Here is an 11,247-nt window from a genome sequence, read left to right on the forward strand (position 1 = left end):
GTCAGCATCCAGCTTACAGGGTTTCAGATCTCATGGAAAAGAACCAGCTGCAAGGCAAACGAGAAGCCCAATAGAGATTTGAGCAGTTAGATTTTAATACCCATTGACTGAATCAGTTGAGCTGGAGAAAAACTAAAAACATTAGTTTGGAGAGTTAAAGAGAGATACTGAAGGAAACTGGAGGAATTTTATTTTGGGGCATGGTAACAAGATCCAGTCCAATTTGTAGGTAGGTATGCACACTGGTTTTTCCATAAAGAGGAAGTCATTTAATTATTCAACAGACAAAATAGAGTTTGCAACCAAAGAGGAGCAAAATAGTGCAAAGACATCTAACGGGCCAGAATCTGAGAATACAGAGGGGTGTGTTACAGAGGATGTATAGTTTTTCACTGAAACACAAAATTGTTCATTTCATTCTATCCCTTTTTGTTAAAACAAAACAAAACAACAACAACAAAACTCAAAGAAGGATTATTCTTTATAAATAAATATTTATAAAATAAGGCTGACCTCATTAGATTTGTCCTGATTATTTTCATAGGTGCAGGAAGAATGATTATTTACCATATAAAAACTCATTGCCATTGAGTGGATTCTGACTCATAGTGACCCTATAGGACAGAGTAGAACTCTCCATCGGGTTTCCAAGAAGCAGCTGGCGGATTCAAACTGCCGACATTTTGGCTGGCAGCCAAGCTCTTGACCACTGCACCGTCAGGGCTCCAATTTATCATAGAAACCAAAAAAAAAAAAAAAAGAAAGAAAGAAAGAAAGAAAAACCCACAAACCCCTTGCCATCAAGTCAATTTCGACTTATAGCGACCCTATAGCACAGAGTAGAACTGCCACATAGGGTTTCCAAGGGGCAGCTGGTGGATTAGAACTGCTGACCTTTTTGTTAGCAGCCAAGACACAGGGTTCCAATTTACCATATAGCCCTCTTAAATTTACTTTGGTGTATGTTTTCATAAGGAATCTCGGATTGTACTTTTAAAATTCTTTTGAGACTAGGAAGTCAAACCAAGAACTAGGAATCAGAGTTTACTTGTAGCACCTACTAATTTGGGTAAATTCTTCTCTTCCTGAAGTCCCCAAATTTCTGGACTTAGCAGGAAGTGAACTTCCTTATCCACCTGTAAGCCTGGGAACACTGTAAGCCAGGTACCAGACTAGCATTATTCCCAAGAATTAAACATTGGCTCCGTAAATCCAATCTTAGATTCTTAAAAGTGTCTGGTCATATCTGATTAAACGAACATCATTCTCAAATATGACATTCCAGACAAAGACTTGATTGTATAACCAATGTTTCTAATATTGTCCTGGTAAGAAAAATGACAAATTCTTATTGTACTTGTGGAAACAAATGAAGAGGACCACTTAAATGAGAACAAACAAAAGCTGTTTACTAAGAGCTTTCTATAGCAAGGGAGTCAGCCACCATCACTTGCATCTGACAGAGGTTCAAAGGCAGGCAGGAAAATGGGAAAGTTTTATATTGGCGGTGGGGGGGAAGGAAGCCTTCACGTGTATTCTGATGGGAGCTGGTTGACCTCCAGCCTGCCTGGGGAAGCTGGAGGCAGGCTAACTGGAAGCGGAGCATCCTGTGTGATTGACTTAGGGGAGCATATATGGTTTTTTCTAGTTGGTCCTGATGTGAAAGTAGGGTCAAAAAAAACAAGAAACGTTAAGTATAGTAAGGCCAGTTCTCTTACACATTGCAACTCTGATTATATACTTAGCTAAATTTTCTTATACTTTTCTATTTAAAATCACAAATCAAAAGCCAATTCATCATTTTAAATCAGAATTTGTGAACTAGGCTATGTCAATATGATGATGCACAATTCTTAGGTTCTTTTTGGTAGATAATGATAGCCACATAGAAATTTGAGGCAGAGGAGTGTTAACTGGTCTGCCATAGTTTTGCTATGGTGATATAAGGGAAGCAAGACTCAAACTAAATTCTTCAAGGTATCAGACATTTCTTAAGCAAACACTGACGTCCAAGCAGGCACAAAACGTTTTACCCAATGTTGTTGCTTTTGTTAGCGGCCATTGAGTTTGTCCCCGATCATGAGAATCTATGCACAACAGAGTGGAACGCTTCCCTGTCCTGCACCATCCCCACGATTGGTTTTGGATCAGGCAGACGTGATCCACAGGGTTTTCACTGGCTGATTTTTGGAAGTAAATCACCAGGCCTTTGTTCACAGTCTTCCTTAGTCTGGAAGCTCCTCTGAAATCTGTGCAGCACTACAGCAACACATAAGCCTCCACTGACAGACTAGTAGTGGCTGCACTTGAAGGGCCCTGGCCAGAAATCGAACCCAGGTCACATGCGTGGAAGGTGAGAATTGTATCATTGAACTGCAAATACCCGCTTCACACAGCATAAGCCAAACGAAGTCCAGATCTCTGTCCCTTACGTGAGTTCGACCATCCCTTTGAACAAAAGGTTCACTAGGTTAGGTAAGACAACCTTCTAGAAGCAGGGATCTAGTACTTTTATAGTCAGTACCAGAAAACCAGAATTATTCCTACAGCAATGGTTGGACACTGGATTATATAATGTGCCAACTTTAAGGTACAGGCCACAGGCCTTGCTTGGTAGGTTCTTTCCTGTTCGGTGGTGGGCATTGTCTCTAAAACATCTTAGCTAACTCACTAAATTAAAGACATTGAATTTCACCACTGAAAGCCCATACCTAACATTAGCTTGTTAATTATTGTTAATTCACAAGCAAACTAAATTCATTCCTTTAGAGTCTTTCTCCTAGTATTGAACCCACAATAAAAATTCCTCTATTCAAATCTCTTCATTTTTTAATTAAAATAAAGAGAAGGAAATGTCAAGATGATTGTTCTAAATCATTAAGCCATTAAACAACATCTTATATTTTAAACTCTCACAGTAGTCTATATGGATGCAATAATTACAGACTTATTATAGTAGGATTTTCTGAAATTTCCCTTCCTGAATAGTATTAAAAAAAAAAAAAAAACCCATTGCTGTTGAGTAGATTCTGACTCATAGCAACCCTCTAGGACAGAGTAGAACTGCCCCATAGTTTTCAAGGAGAGACTGGTGGAATCAAACCGCCAACCTTTCGGTTATCAGCTAAGCTCTTAACCACTGAGCAACCCTATGTTCAATATTGTCACCTTGATTTTTTTTTAAAGGTAATCTTTAAAAGGAGTAGCAAGCTCAAATTCCCATGACAATTTGCTGTGTTGCTATTTAAAGGAGGTGCATTACCATTTTCAGTGTGTTAAAATATAATTTATTGGTATTTTTCTTATTAGAAATCTTTGGTAATTCTTTCAGATTCCTAGAGTTCTTTTGCAAAAGGGTATAGTAATTGCTTGAGATGGTTATCTTAGTTATCTAGTGCTGCTATAACAGAGATACTACAAATGGATGGCTTCAACAGAGAGAAGTTTATTCTCTCACAGTCCAGTAGGCTACAAGTCTGAATTCAGGGCATCAGCTCCAGGAGAAGGCTTTTTCTCTCTCGGCCTTCTCATCAGTGTTCCCCCATACTAGAAGCTTCTTGGCTCAGGGACCCCGGTCCAAAGGACACGCTCTGCTCCTGACACTGCTTTCTTGATGGTGTGAGGTCCCCCTGGGTCTCTGCTCGCTTCTCTCTTTTATATCTCAAAACAACATTGCATTAAGACACTAATCTTGTCAACCTCATCAGTATAACCTCATCACAGTGATAGAATTTACAACACATAAGGAGATCACATAAAATCTCATCATAGTGATAGAGTTTACAACACATAAGGAAATCACATCAGATAACACAATCATACAATACTGGGAATCATGACCTAGCCAAGTTGCTACACACATTTTTGGGGGGATACAATTCAATCCATGGCAATGGTTATTGAAGTTTTAATGTCCACCAACATTGTAACTGTATTTTAGCTAAGAAAAAATAAATTCAGTGTTACCACTTCCAGCATTGATCACCTATCTAATACTAGGAAAGATACAGCCTTCATTTCTGACTCTTAAAATAATTATCTTGTTTCTGTTTCTCTTGTTATCATTATAATAAAAATAATTTTGTATTATAACAATTTTGTTCTATTTTCCTTTTATTGTGTAGTCTAACAAAAATTTTTTAACCCTCACAAGCCGTATAAAATAGGTATAAGCTCCTATATGTGAAGGAAGTTGTTGCCCTTTATGATGATTTAATACAGTACCTGCAAAAAGTGAGCATATAGTATAAATTAGTCATTATAATTATTAGACATATATAATAATTACAATAAGTAGATTATTTAATTTTTAATGAAATTGGATTTTGTTTTTACTCCTTATAAAATATCTCAACTATGTTTTACTACTGTTTCAATATGTTTCTATTTTGTTTATAGGAGAAACATCACTGGTTGTTTTGTTTTGAGAATTGTACTTTCATATTTATACCTTTGTCTTAGTTAAATGTCATGTACTGTCATAAATTATAATGTTCCCATATTTGATTGGAAAAGTCATCCAATTCCTCCTAATAACAGAGCCATGGTTTATCTTTAAGTGGCTGTAAGGTAATAATAAAGCAGTTTTTGTGTGCGTGTGTGTTTTCCTATGTTGTTCGTAGTTGACGATAAAAAGAAAAGTTGAAATACTCATTAAATTGTATATCTGAGAGACTTTATAAAACAATCTTCAATAGCAAGTAAGAAAGAAACAAAACTGAGCAGTAAATTAAGCAAAAAAATTCAAATGAATTGCTTATTGCCTGGAAAATCATGAAGAAAAGGGATAAGAAAAAATTGTTGTTTGTCAACTAAGCTTTGCTTACTTTTCTTTTTTGTTTTGTAAAGGCTATTTGAGGGGGATAGTATTTTTTTTTTTTTTTTTTTTTTTGTAGGACAATGATGATAATTATCTTTAAGCTTCATTTCCCTTTTTGCCAGGGTATGATATATTCACTTAATAAATTGACCAGTGCCCCATTTTAACTCTTCCCGTATGCCATCCTACTACTACCACATATGTGTGTGCTGATGTTATTGAAAATACAACACTGCTCATTCTCCCTCTCTCTCTCTTCTTCAGTAATAGAACTCCATTTCTTCTAGAAAAATATTCCTACGTTTCACCCCATCCATCATTTGGGTTGTCAAGAACTGTCATTTATATTGACCTGTAAAAGTTAACTAGTACAGTATTAGTTACTTCTCCATAGCTGACCCTATCATTTACTCAAACGTCATGAAATTAGATGATAACAGGACCAGGATTTCAGCAGATAACCTACGATCATCTCTAGTGGAGTTTAAAAGGATCCCTAGTGGCAGAGGGTTAAGTGGTGGGCTGCTAATCAAAAGGTGGGCAGTTCAAACCCAGCAGCCACTCAACTGAAGAAAAGACATGGCCATCTGCTTCTGTAAAAGATTACAGCCTTGGAAACCCTTATGGGGAAATTCTACTCTGTCCTATAGGATCGCTATGAGTTGGAATTGACTCAGTGGCGCACAGCCACAACAGTAGAGTTTAACACAGATACTTGAGATTCTTCTAGTATCTAAGTTTTAGGATATCTTTGGTGCTAGAGATAAAATTCCAAGGGTTGCTAAAGTGGGTTCCTTTATTATACGTCAAGGCCACAAGAAATGGAGAGCAGGTGCAGAATGATGTTCCATATCTGTTTAACAATCTTCAGACCTCCAGGTAAAGAAAAGCACACAAACACACACACACACAAGCATACACATGATACATGTTGCCTAATCAGTACTTTTCAAATTATCTGTGACAAGGCCTCATTTAAAAAAACAAAAAACAAAAAACTGGTGTAAAGCAATTATTTTGTAAAAGCAAAAAACAATATTCTATAAAAGTTTCTAAATCTTTATCTATTTTTGTACTTACTTTGTCAAAGTCCTATACCAAAGGATTCATGTCAGACCACACTTTGAGGAGCACTGGTCAGAATATGTTATTCCCATGGAAATGACACTATCTCTTTAGGAATTAGGTCTTACTGCAAGGACCAAAATAAAAGTGTCTTAAAGAGGGGAGATGATAGGGCTATATTTTTATCTGATGCATAGTCTGTAGGTATGCAGACCAGGGCAGGTATGAAAGCTCTTCTTCATGAAATTTTCAAACATCTATGCCCCTTCCACTCCATTGTTGTGATATTCTGTGACTGTATCTATTTGTCCCTATGATGCAAGATGATGATTCAAGCTCTTGTCATCATATCTGTATAAAGGAGGCAGGAAGAAAGGAAGGAAAATAAAAAGAGGAAATAGACTAGCGTCAGCTGTCTTGTGAAGAAATTCCAAGCAGCTGACTTATGGTCCTCTTGTTTTTATTCCATTAGCCAGAAATTAGTTACGTGGCCACAATTTAGGAGAAGAGGTGTGAAATGTGATCTTTATTGTGTGGCAGGCTTGATTATCTTAACTGAACAGAAGAAGAAATTTCAAGTAATTCCTGCTACATCATTAAATAGATACAATTTAGTATTTAAAAGAGGCTACCACCATCATGCATTTGATTCATTATTTTAAAACTCTATCTAAAGTTTATTTGCCCTTCAAGACTTCTTGAAATAGTAGAGAAGTACTATTTTTTTCCGAAATTGAAATTACTGGAGCTCAGTTTCTGATTATACTCAGCTCATTCCAAGAAATAAAAAGTAGATTTAATTTTAGTGCAGTTCAGTGACTCCCTCTATGAGATATGAGTGATAAAGTTTATTTCATCGCCTCAGTGACTTTGACATCACTGGACAATCATTTCCCCAACAGTGTCATTTACTGAAGAGACAAAAGGAAGATGATGCAATATTACCATTTTCACTTGCCAAAAGCATTTGACTTCTGGGATGCATTAAGTACTGCCACGGCAAATTTCATGGTCACTGGTGATATTCAGGATAAACTTTTATAACATATGCCCTTTAAAGACCTAATTCAAAAAGACGGTGCTTAAAGACACCTAGAGGACTTATTTTTTGCCTAATAAAATTTTAAAAATTCACAATTTCCTAAAGCTGTTATCAACAGAACTCGCTAATCAAAATGCACCACTATAAAGAGTATAATTATATTTATTTTAAAATTTTTAAAGATTACGATGATTGAAAGAACAGACTAGCTCTCTGAGCCTGAGAAAAGGCTCATCATACTTTTTTTTTTTTTTGCCTTCTCAGCAGTTTTTCCCCCCTGCCCTCCCCTCCAAGAATGAGTTCAGATCAAGGAAAACCTGATCCCTTAGAAAGAAAGAACGGTAGCATGAATAGAAGAAATTAGAGGACACTGTATAGATGACCACCAAGCGTCTGTCAGTTTGTAATAATGTGGTGGCTTACGTATTGCTATGATGCTGCAAACTATGACACCAGTATTTCAAATACCAGCAGGGTCACCTATGGTGACAGGTTTCAGTAGAGCTTCAAGATAGACTGGGAAGAAAGACCTAGAGATTTATTTCTGAACATAAGCCAATAAAAATCTTATGGATCACAAGAGAACACTGTTTAACTAGCTTGTTTTGGACACATCATCAGGAGGGATCATTCGCAAAGGGAAGACACCGTGTTTGGTGAAATGTAGAGGGCCGATGAGGGCGTGAGAGACCTTCAGTGAGAAAGATGGGCACAACTGCCACAGTGATAGACTGGAATATGCTGGGGATTGTGAGTACGACACAGGCCCAGAGAGTTTTGTTCTGTTGTACATTAGGTCATCATGAGCCAGAGCTGACTTGCAGGCAGCCAACAACAACAGCATTTAAACCACAGTTATTAAGCGTGAATAATTGGTGATATAAATACTCATGTATTAGATTGAATGAGTTTCCATAGTACTTTTGTCTTTCTAAGATTGGCTAAATGCCTTAAGTAGGCATCTTCTCACATTGTAGCTCTAAGATCTGAATCAAATTTGGGGTTCAGAGAGAAACAGTTCAGTAGGTAAGAGATGAGTATATCTTAGATGAAGTTAGTGATAGTAAAGATGAAAGATGTAAGGTTATTCTTCAGAGCTTACATCAAAGGACTTGGAAAACGGGTTGAATATAGAAGAAAGAGAGGTAAAAAGAGCCATGCCTGAGGTTCTTGGCTCATAGAACTAAATAGATAGTGGTGCTATTAACTGAAATAGGAAAAACTACAAGAGGTTCATATTTTGAGTCAAGCGTTGAGCACAGTTTTGGAATGTAGCATATAGCATTAGTATACCACACAATACCAAAATAATAAATCTTTAGGATAAAAAAAACAGGAGTTATCTAATCCAAAATTTTAACCCATGATAGCTATACTGTTTCTGTTTGAATGTTTCTGTTTGAATAATATTCTCAGTTTAACACACACAAATACTTTTTACACTAGGCATTGTTTTTATATTCTGTTTTATGATGGGACGTCACCTTTTTGGAGATGATAGTAACAACTTTGGAAGTAAAATAGATTTGTATAGAACTTATTCTACCCCTTCAAGAAGATACTGATATTTCTTAATGAAATATTTGTTAAATATATTTATAATAAAGCATTTATTTATTTCAGTTTTGCTTTTTATCACACAATACACACTGTAATAAACATTCTTATATATGCACATATGTAAATATACATATGTGGGTGTATGTATGTGTTTATAGATAGATAGATGATAGATAGACAGACAGATATGTCTCCTAGGTTATGTCCTTTCCATTTAATTACAACTTGTTGGTTTTTATACCATCCATAAATATTTGCTTGTTTTTGGGTAGTGTCATAACCTAAACCCATACACACTTGGATCATAAAAAATATAGCTTAGGATATTATTCACAGTCATGTTAATTAATTCTGTTTTGAGAATAGGTACTGATGTTTTTTTGGGGGAGGGGATAGATTATTTTACGTATTATGTGTTAAGTCAGAGCTGTGAAGGGTCTGAGATTTTGTTGTGCTTACAAGATAACAAATTAGGCTGCCACAGTCTCTTATGTATGCTGACAGAAAACACAGATCATTGGATCAGAGAAATAGACCACCTATTACTAACAGCAAAAAGGTCAGCCCAAATCAACATCATAGTGCTAGGTCACTAAGCCCCAATCCTCATAGTGAAAGCCAGATCTGGACATACAGTGGGTTTTTATCTCAGGAAAGAAATGTCAAAATTATAATACTCCGAGATTATATTGGGACAGCTGGCATGTCTTTCTGTTTTCTCATCAGGTGAAAGAAACCTTATCTTTAATCTGGAATGCCAAAGAATACTTTATGGTGAAGGGAGGTAAATGTTTCTAGGCTTATTACCCTGAAATGTAAGCAACTGCCTCAGGGTGGTGGGGGCGGTCTCTAGGTTTGCCATTCTAGAATATAAGCAAATCTTCTTCAGGAATAGAATGTATCCTGGAATGTCTTCAAGGAAGACAATATTTTCTATCTTTATAATAGCTTGCCTAGCTTTACTATGAAGACCTGGAATGTGCAGAAACACCAAGACATCCAGGAAGAATTGTCTCCTGACATTATGTTAATACTAGAATCAATTACATTTTGAAAATTATAAACTCATACTTTTCCACTGAAGATTTTTTGAGACACTAAAATTTCTTAATTTTCTACATTATTTTATGCAGTTATCCTTCACTTATTTAAAATATTACTTTGCACTGGCGAAACAATAATGGGTGTAATGATACAGGGCCACTTTACTCGTGGAGCTTACCATCAAGTGGTGAAGTCTAATGTATAAATAATCACACAAATTAATGGAAAATCACAAATGTAGCATGGTCTACCTGTAGGATTTGACAGTCACAAAAATCAGATAAAGATTCCCTGAAGCACAGACAGAATCTGTGAATATTGTGAGATATTACTGCCATAATTAAATTACTAATGAGATGACCTTGAGTTAATCTAAAGAGAGATTATCAGGGCGGGCCTTATCTAATCAGGTAAGTTTTTAAAGAGACCAGTTTTTCCCTGCAGTTAAAGAATTAGAATGTGTCAGAGGGGCTATGGAGGAGTTGTCATAGAAGGTCTCTCAGAGTGGCCTCTAGGAGTTGATAACAGCCCTAGATTGATAGCTAGCTTGAAAGTGGGGCCTTCAACCCTACAAGAGGAAGAACTGAATTCTGCCAATAACTTGAATGAGCTAGGGAGAGCTGCAGATGAGAATCACAGCTTCCGTTGATACCTTAATTTCAGCCTGGTAAGAATTGAGAAAAGGATCCAGCTAGGCTGTGCCTGGACTCCTAACCAGTGGAAACTGAGATAACAAATGGGTTCTCTTTTAAAGACTTCTTGTAAGACCCAAAATTTGTGGTAACTTGTTATGAAGCAACAGAAACTTTGTGTGTGTGTTCTTATTCATATATGTTTATAAGAGCTAATAGAGACTATTTTCCCAATGATTTTTGTACATTTGTACTCAGCTGAACAATTTATATGTTTGACGAACTTGTATTTAAATATATGTTAATATATTCATTTATTCATGTGTATGTATGCATTCACACTTCTGCACGTATAATGTATTCCAGGATGCACTTGCATATGGATAGAACTATATGTACACGTGGTTGGATATGTCTATATTAATGCCTATAAAGTCTCCACATGGTCAAGGACTTTAAATAACAATGTTAGTTGACTGAATGAAGAGATAAATTTATGAAATGAATGTAACTAATATGTATCTCTTTCTATTTCAAGATATTTATTACATTTCACAAGAATAATGTCTATTTGTATGAAAGAAAACAATTATGTTTTTATTAAATAGTTTTAAAATACTATTAGCTTCACAGAGTAAAATACAGGTCCTCTGTTTAATCTTAGCAGATTTTGATTTGCCAAAGTGAACTTTTCCATTGATGAAGAAAGTAAGAATTTTTACTTCTCTTTCAGGAAGAAAAATAGCACTAGGTGAATATAGAGTTCTTTGTTAGTGTATTGCATATGGAAACTTATTTCCCTGAAGATGTTGAGGGCTTGACAATTACATGTTAATGATTATAGCAGTCCCTTTGATGAGTTAGAGCATAAAACAATCCATGAAAGGAAAAAAAGAAAAAAGAAAGGTAATTCAGAATATTAGATTATTATGAAACCTAATACTGTATTTTTACGTAAATAACGCACAACTTCTGTATTTGTTTGCCAACTGCTGTCTCCTCTGGTGAGGTATTTTTATAAGCGCCTCTGTGCCAATATTTTTTAACATATTGCTGCAAAAAAAATTAGCACAGCACACTTACTA

Source organism: Trichechus manatus, unplaced genomic scaffold, assembly GCF_000243295.1.
Source record: "Trichechus manatus latirostris isolate Lorelei unplaced genomic scaffold, TriManLat1.0 scaffold00013, whole genome shotgun sequence".
Classification (NCBI taxonomy): Eukaryota; Metazoa; Chordata; class Mammalia; order Sirenia; family Trichechidae; genus Trichechus; species Trichechus manatus.